At 37.3% G+C, this 6952-nt stretch overlaps 1 long non-coding RNA gene across 1 annotated transcript; it reads right to left on the bottom strand.

Annotated features, from left to right (window-relative positions):
* Nucleotides 1-1286: 1286 nt before the first annotated feature.
* Nucleotides 1287-4616, bottom strand: LOC118655852. Its single transcript, XR_004967424.1, has 3 exons — nucleotides 4532-4616; nucleotides 3138-3221; nucleotides 1287-1358 (listed from the first exon to the last, which is right to left on the bottom strand). It is a non-coding gene; the product is annotated as an uncharacterized LOC118655852 (long non-coding RNA).
* Nucleotides 4617-6952: the final 2336 nt, after the last annotated feature.

Genomic DNA, 6952 nt, shown 5'->3' with positions numbered 1-6952 from the left:
GAACTCTGCTAACAACTGTGATTGAATACAGTTTGTTGTAGTCATTGTTCACTGACAGGCACAGATAAGAGCCACATCACAGCAAGTGGGGTTCTAAATGGTGTTCCCTGCTTGGTTAAACTCATGACAGGCACTTGTCAAGGGCGCTGTTCCCAAACTGCTAGCAGCAGGCAGTGTCACTGCAACACCTTCCAAAACCCACAAAGGAGGCCATAACAGATCCCTAGCAAGCATATTGTCATACACTGAGAGAAACGGTTTCTAAATTTTAACTTTGCCCAGCATCTGGCTGACCCTCCTTATGGAGAACATAGGTGTGGCTTTGCATGATTTAGAGAAAAGGCAATCTCGGTCTTCCTGATCCTTAAGACTTCCATGGTTTCGGATCTTCCCCACAATAATGCTTGTAAGTGAAAGTTATAATGTGTGGTACATTCACCCTATGCTTTTCAGACATGGTGCTCTTATTAGAAGCTTATGAGCACCTGTCCGTGAGGACTGAGCCAAGAGGCAGCATGGGTATGAGATGGGAGGTATTGCCCTGGAAGTAAATCAAGTTGTTCACCCCAAAGGAAATGTTTCTAGGGAAGCTGTCTGAGCAAGAGGTAAATACTAAGTCATTCAAACAGGCCCTAAATGACTGTTTCATCTCCTACAAGGTTAGGTCTGATTCCAAAGAACTCACAAAATGGTGAGATAGTATTTCTCTTTTCAGTCAATCCTTTTAGCACAATATACATTCCTTTGTTAATGTTAATAGTCTCAAACCTTTTTTGACAAGTAATTAAATAGCTACAATTTGGCTGCTCTGTGTTATTTCAATAATAGTTTTTGCATTGATTCTAAATAACAACAAAAAACACCCCATGTCTTTTTGTGGTCTAAAATACTATATTGCATATATCTCATGCCTTCTCAGCTCTCTAGCTGCTGTTTTATGAGTCTACTACATTTTCTCAAATCTGCCTCCTGTTTCAGTACTCATTGCTGTTGTCACAGTTTAGGGCAGCGGTTCTCAACCTGTGGGTCGCGGCCCCTTTGGGGTCGCCTAAATATATCCTGCATATCAGATATTTACATTATGATTCATAATAGTAGCAACATTACAGTTATGAAGTAGCAACGAAAATAATTTTATGGTTGGGGGTCACCACAGCATGAGGAACTGTATTAAAGGGCCACGGCATTAGGACGGTTGAGAACCACTGGTTTAGGGCTTCATCATCTCTTGCCTACACACTGAAAAAGCCTAGCCTCCTCGACGGTCTCCCTGCTCACCTACCTTATCACCACCTCCAATTATCCTTCCGAATCACCACCTGATCAGACCACTCACAAACCATCATGGCTCTCCATACCTACAGTAATGAAAACCAAACTATTGAATTTAGCCTGGCAGTAAAAGCCATGTATCTAGCTCCCATCTACTGCACCCTTCATGTATCCTAAACTCAATCTATTCCAGATAACTTCCCCTTGAATGAAATCACCATCATGCCTTTGAGCATGGCTTTGGTGTCTACAAAAATCACCCTTTTTTACTCAACTCAAATGCCATTTCCTCTAGAAAATTAATCACTCTTTCTTCCAACTTCATACAGCACCATATATTACAATTCACCCCTTTAAAATGTACATTTTTTTAGAATAGTCACAGAGTTGTGCAACTATCACAATTTTAGAATATTTTAATCATCCCCCAAAAAAACACTATGCCCATTAACAGTCCCTCCCCAAGTTCCCCTCCCCACTCCGCCTCCCAAACCCTAGGCAACCACTAATCTTTTATCTATCTCTATAGATTTGCCTATTCAGGATATTTCATATAAATGGAATCATATAATACATGGTTCTTTGTGACTGGATTCTTTCACTTAGCATAACTTTTTCAAAGTTCAACCATGTTGTAGCATGTATCAGTGCCAGATTCCATTTCATTGTTGAATAATAGTCCATTGTCTGATTATACCACATCTTATTTATGCATTTATTAGTTGATTAACATTTAAGTTGTTTTAGCTTCTTAGTAATTATGAATAATGCCTCATATAAACTTTGAATATCATTTAATAGTATGGCATAGTATTACAGGGTTTTTATTTGTTTGTTTGGCCTGTGTTTAACACTTGATTATAACCTCTTTATGAACAGAAACCATCATTTTCACTCCATAACCTCCACATAACAAGTATTCAGTAAGTGTTTTACAGATGGATGGATGAATGGACAGGTATTGTAGGTTCTTATTGTTTCAATTATCATACCAGTACTTAGAATAAAAACATCAGAGTGGACCCAGTAAATTTACCCAATAAATTATAAAATTCCAACACTGGTGGTTCTTAAATAATCTTTAATCTCTGCACTAGTTTCTGGACCTGCACACAGGATACTACAGTTGATTATTTCATGGAGGCAGCTCCTTGGCTAATAATAATTGTGAACTGAATGGACAGAAGCCCCCAAAACACCAGACTTTTTCTTTTAGATTAACTCCACAGTATCTTGTTGTTCTTGGCTTGACTGAGGTTATTATTCTAGTCCAGAGTGATGATTCGAAAGCCTGGCTGAGCATCAGAATCCCTCATGGAGCTTTTTCAAGGTACTAATTACCCAGGTCCCACCTCCCAGATTATGATTGTGTATCTTGAATAAACAGCCAGGTACTCACATGTTCCAGAAACTATAAAGGTACATCTGATGCATAGCCAGGTTCAAGAATTCCTATTTCAAAAGTTGCCCTGAGGTTAAAATAACTTTATAGAGCATGTCTGAGCACTTTACTCTTGGAGAGTATTTTACTTATCTTAGGATCATGCCCACTAATACTACCTAACATATATAAGGCACTTTTTGTTTGGAAAGAGTTTTGTAGTCATCTTTTATTATCTAGGCATGCATGCTGGGTGACCTTGTACCAATCACATAATCCCTTCATGTCTCAAATTTCTTCAAATATAAACTGTAGGTGGTGATTCTGACCAATCCTCAAGAGGTATTGTGGAGATTAATGGAGGACTGTAAAGCACACAAAAATATTTACATCCATGCTTATTAGAAAGGTATGAAGTCCTCGTCACTGCCTTTTAAAATAAAACAAATACCAAAATAAACTATTAAACAAGCCTTTCCACAACCTTCATCGTCATCTGAAAGATCCTTTCCCAGCTCCAAAGTACAGCAATTCCCCCTCTGCACCAAGACTAATAAACAGACACAATCTGCAGTCACAAAGAAAACAGAGCTAATGGATGGCAGCAAATAAATATATAAAGCAGCCCTGAAATGGAGTTTAACCTCATTTATCACTCACAGTGCAATTAAACATTATATCTATAAATACACTCTTCTGAAAAATATTTTGTTTTTAATATTCTTGTAAAACATTTGTGCATAAGACTTGTTCACACAAGTCTTAAAGGTCATGCTACATACTCACCGTTGATATTAAGCCTGAAGTTGTTTTCTAGTTTGCTGACAGTTTTTACATGGCTATTAACCTCTTCCCATCTCCCCCACATGACTGAAAGAATATATGGTCAAAGTGAGACCTTAAGACCTATCTCAGGTTGGGGGTGCATGAGAATGGAAAGGCAAAGGAAGAGCCTCCAACCTCAGAACCAGTGACAGGTCTTGTATGGATGATAACCCTCAACCAAGGTCTCGTTTACATCATATTTTCAGCTTCTTGGAAACAAAAGTCAGAAAACAGACTTGGATTTTCCTTTTTTTCCATTTTGCTTTGAAAGGACCACAGAATTTCAAGAGCCAGGTCCAATTACATATTCCAACTCATTTACAATTGATGATTTCTGTGACTCTGAAGGACAATTAATGCCCTCACACCCACCATAGCTGATTTGAGCCACACATCCTAAGCAAGCATGACCTTTCTGGGACTACTTGACCTTGATCACACTCTTTCCCCTTTGTGCTTCAAAGGGTTTGGGTTGTATTCCCAAGGGCAGCTGTCTGCTTTAGTTAACCTCAGGACATGCTAACAATTAAGTGCTATTAAACAAATATGTATTGAGTACATACATCTATAAATAATACTGTAGTGCTAACTGTGGAGGCTACTAAGAATTCCTTGACATGCTTACAGGATTGCTATAACTCAATAATCTTGGGTTCTTGAGGCAGGTGAAGACCAACAACCTCCTCACAGGGACTCCTAAGGTTTGGTCAGTGGACATGCAGGTTCCCTGGGGACTCCTAGACTGGCCTTCAGCAGAAATCAAGCTGAAATGTATTTTACTTCTCACATAATGTTTTTCTACCTGCAATATCCTACAGACCTCCACCAGAATTCAGAAGCTCCCCTGAAAAGAGCCTCAATAAGGGAGCCTCATTGGTTGGGAAAATTATTTATTATGCATAGTTATTGTTTTTTTAAAATAAGGTTAATTTCAGCATGTTTCAACCTTACTCATCTTTGAGAGTCACAGCATTTTTGCTGAACTTCTTAAAGGGAGAAAGAGCCACATTGGCTTCATTTCAATAATAAGGAAAAATTAATGCTAATACATACCTTCAATGGATTCACTTAGGTATCCCAAACATTTTCTTCCATCAATATGGAAAATCCCCAGAAGTATGCATTATGAATTTTTCCTGTGGAGAGATGCAAGTGGTTACTGTAAGTTGTATAATTTCCTCTGAGTCTCATTAAAAAAAATTTTTTTGTTAATCTTCACCCAAGAATATTTTTTCCATTGATTTTTAGAGAAAATAGAAGGGAGGGGGAGAGAAAGAGAGAAACATTAGTTGGCTACCACATGCACCCCTATCAAGGTGGGATCAAGCCTGCAACTGAGGTATGTGCCCTTGACTGGAATCGAACCCGGGACCCTCAGACTGCGGGCCAACACTCCATCCACTGAGCCAAACTGGCTAGGGCCTCTCTGAGTCTTTCAAAGTCCTGTTTTCTCTATATTTCAAGGTAAGTATCCCTGTTCTGCAGATCTAAAGCCAAGACATAATGAATTAGTTCCATTGCTTTCCGTTGTGAAACATAGGCCACCACATTTCAACCCATGCTCTCCTTGAAATCAGATGGCATTTTAAGGGAGAGAAGAAATCAGGTACAATTTTCTGGTCTAGTGCTTGTTTTACATATTTTTCACAGGGTATCTTAAGAATCTTAGATGAAATTTAAGCATCTTTACATGTTAACTTTACTCTCTTTTAAAAATTAAAAGGAAAAAAACACCCAATGAAGAAACATTCAACCATTTACTCTTGGATCTTTATGATTTGGAACATAAAATACAATCTGGGCAAAGCCAAACAAGACACTGGAGGTTTGAGAGACAAGGAGAATGCTGTATATTGAATTTAGGATTTTGAAATGCCCCACTTTGGTAGTTTCCCATTTATCTTCATGCAGAAGGTCGACAGTGGCCTGTTTTGGGTTTTTTTTTTGTGTGGTAGATATTTTTTTTGCTCTAGAGGAAGATTTCTCTGACTGATCTTGGATAGGCATAAAACAAAAACAAAAACAAAAAAACCCCTCTTCTACAAAACCAGAGAAGTGCCCTATTTAATAGATGTTAAATTTTTCACTATTTTAATTTTTATGTCACCCAAGTATCTACCTACCTCCTTAGAGCATCTCTTTATTTTTTATAGAAAATTTTAAATGAAGTTATTTGTTTACTTTCTAAATATTATTTGGCAGGTTAACAATAATACTTCTCTCACTTGTATTTTAGTCCTAATGATTAACAGTAAAAATACTACTTAGTAGTCTGTACTTGGGGAGAAAAAGCTATTTCTTGGTGGGCAAAATTCAAACTGAGATGGAGACTTCATAGGTCACTTACATAAATGAGTTAGGTTTCATGATAAGGGAAAGGGATTAGGAATTGAATTGACTAAGAGAGATTCTGGTTTAGTGGAAAAACTAATCTGAGATCAGAGTGTATTAAAAATGCTCACATTGTTAAAATGTCCATATTACCCAAAGCAATCTACGTATTCAATTGAATTCCTGTCAAAATACCAATGGCATTTTTTACAGAACTAAGGTAAATAATCCTAAAATTTATATGGAATTTCAAAAGACCCGGAATAACCACAGCAATCTTGAGAAAGGAGAACAAAGTTGGAGGTATCACACTACCTTATACCCACCTGTAATATAAGGTTATAGTAATCAAAACAACATGGTACTTGCATAAAAACAGACATATAGATCAATAGAACAGAATAGAGAACCCAGAAATAAATCCACACCTACATGGACAATTAATCTATGACAAATGAGGCAAGACAGTCTCTTCAATAGGTGGTGTTAGTAAAACTGAACAGACACATACAAAATAATGAAACTGGATCATTTTCTTATACCATATACAAGAATAAACTCAAAATGAACTAAAAATTTAAATGTAATACCCCAAACCATAAAACTCCTAAGAAAATATAGGCAGTCAACTCTTTGACATTACCTTTTTTTTGATACGTCTCTTCATGCAAGGGAAACAATAGGAAAAAATAAACAAATGGGACTACATCTAAAGAGTTTTTGCATAGGGAAGAAAGCCATCAACAAAACGAAAAGACAACCTGCTGATTAGGAGAAGATATTCACCAATGATATATCTGATAATGGGTTAATATAAAAAATACATAAGGAATTCATACATCTTAACCTAAAAAAAGGGGGCCAATTTAAAAATGGGCAGAGGACCTGAACAAACATTTCTCCAAAGAGCACATACAGATGGCCAATAGATATATGAAAAGTTGCTCCACATCACTAGTCATCAGGGAAATGCAAATGAAAGTCACAATGAGATATACCACCTTACATCTGTCAGAATGACTATCATCAATAAATCAACAAACAATAAGTGTTGATGAAGAGGTAGAGAAAGGGAACGCTACCTCACTGTTAGTGGGATTTCAAATTGGTGGAGTCACTATGGAAGACGGTATAGATCTTCCT

Source organism: Myotis myotis, unplaced genomic scaffold, assembly GCF_014108235.1.
Source record: "Myotis myotis isolate mMyoMyo1 unplaced genomic scaffold, mMyoMyo1.p scaffold_m19_p_5, whole genome shotgun sequence".
In the NCBI taxonomy this organism is placed as follows: domain Eukaryota; kingdom Metazoa; phylum Chordata; class Mammalia; order Chiroptera; family Vespertilionidae; genus Myotis; species Myotis myotis.
The sequence above is the reverse complement of the archived record's forward strand: the minus strand, read 5'-3'. Positions and strand labels throughout refer to the sequence as shown.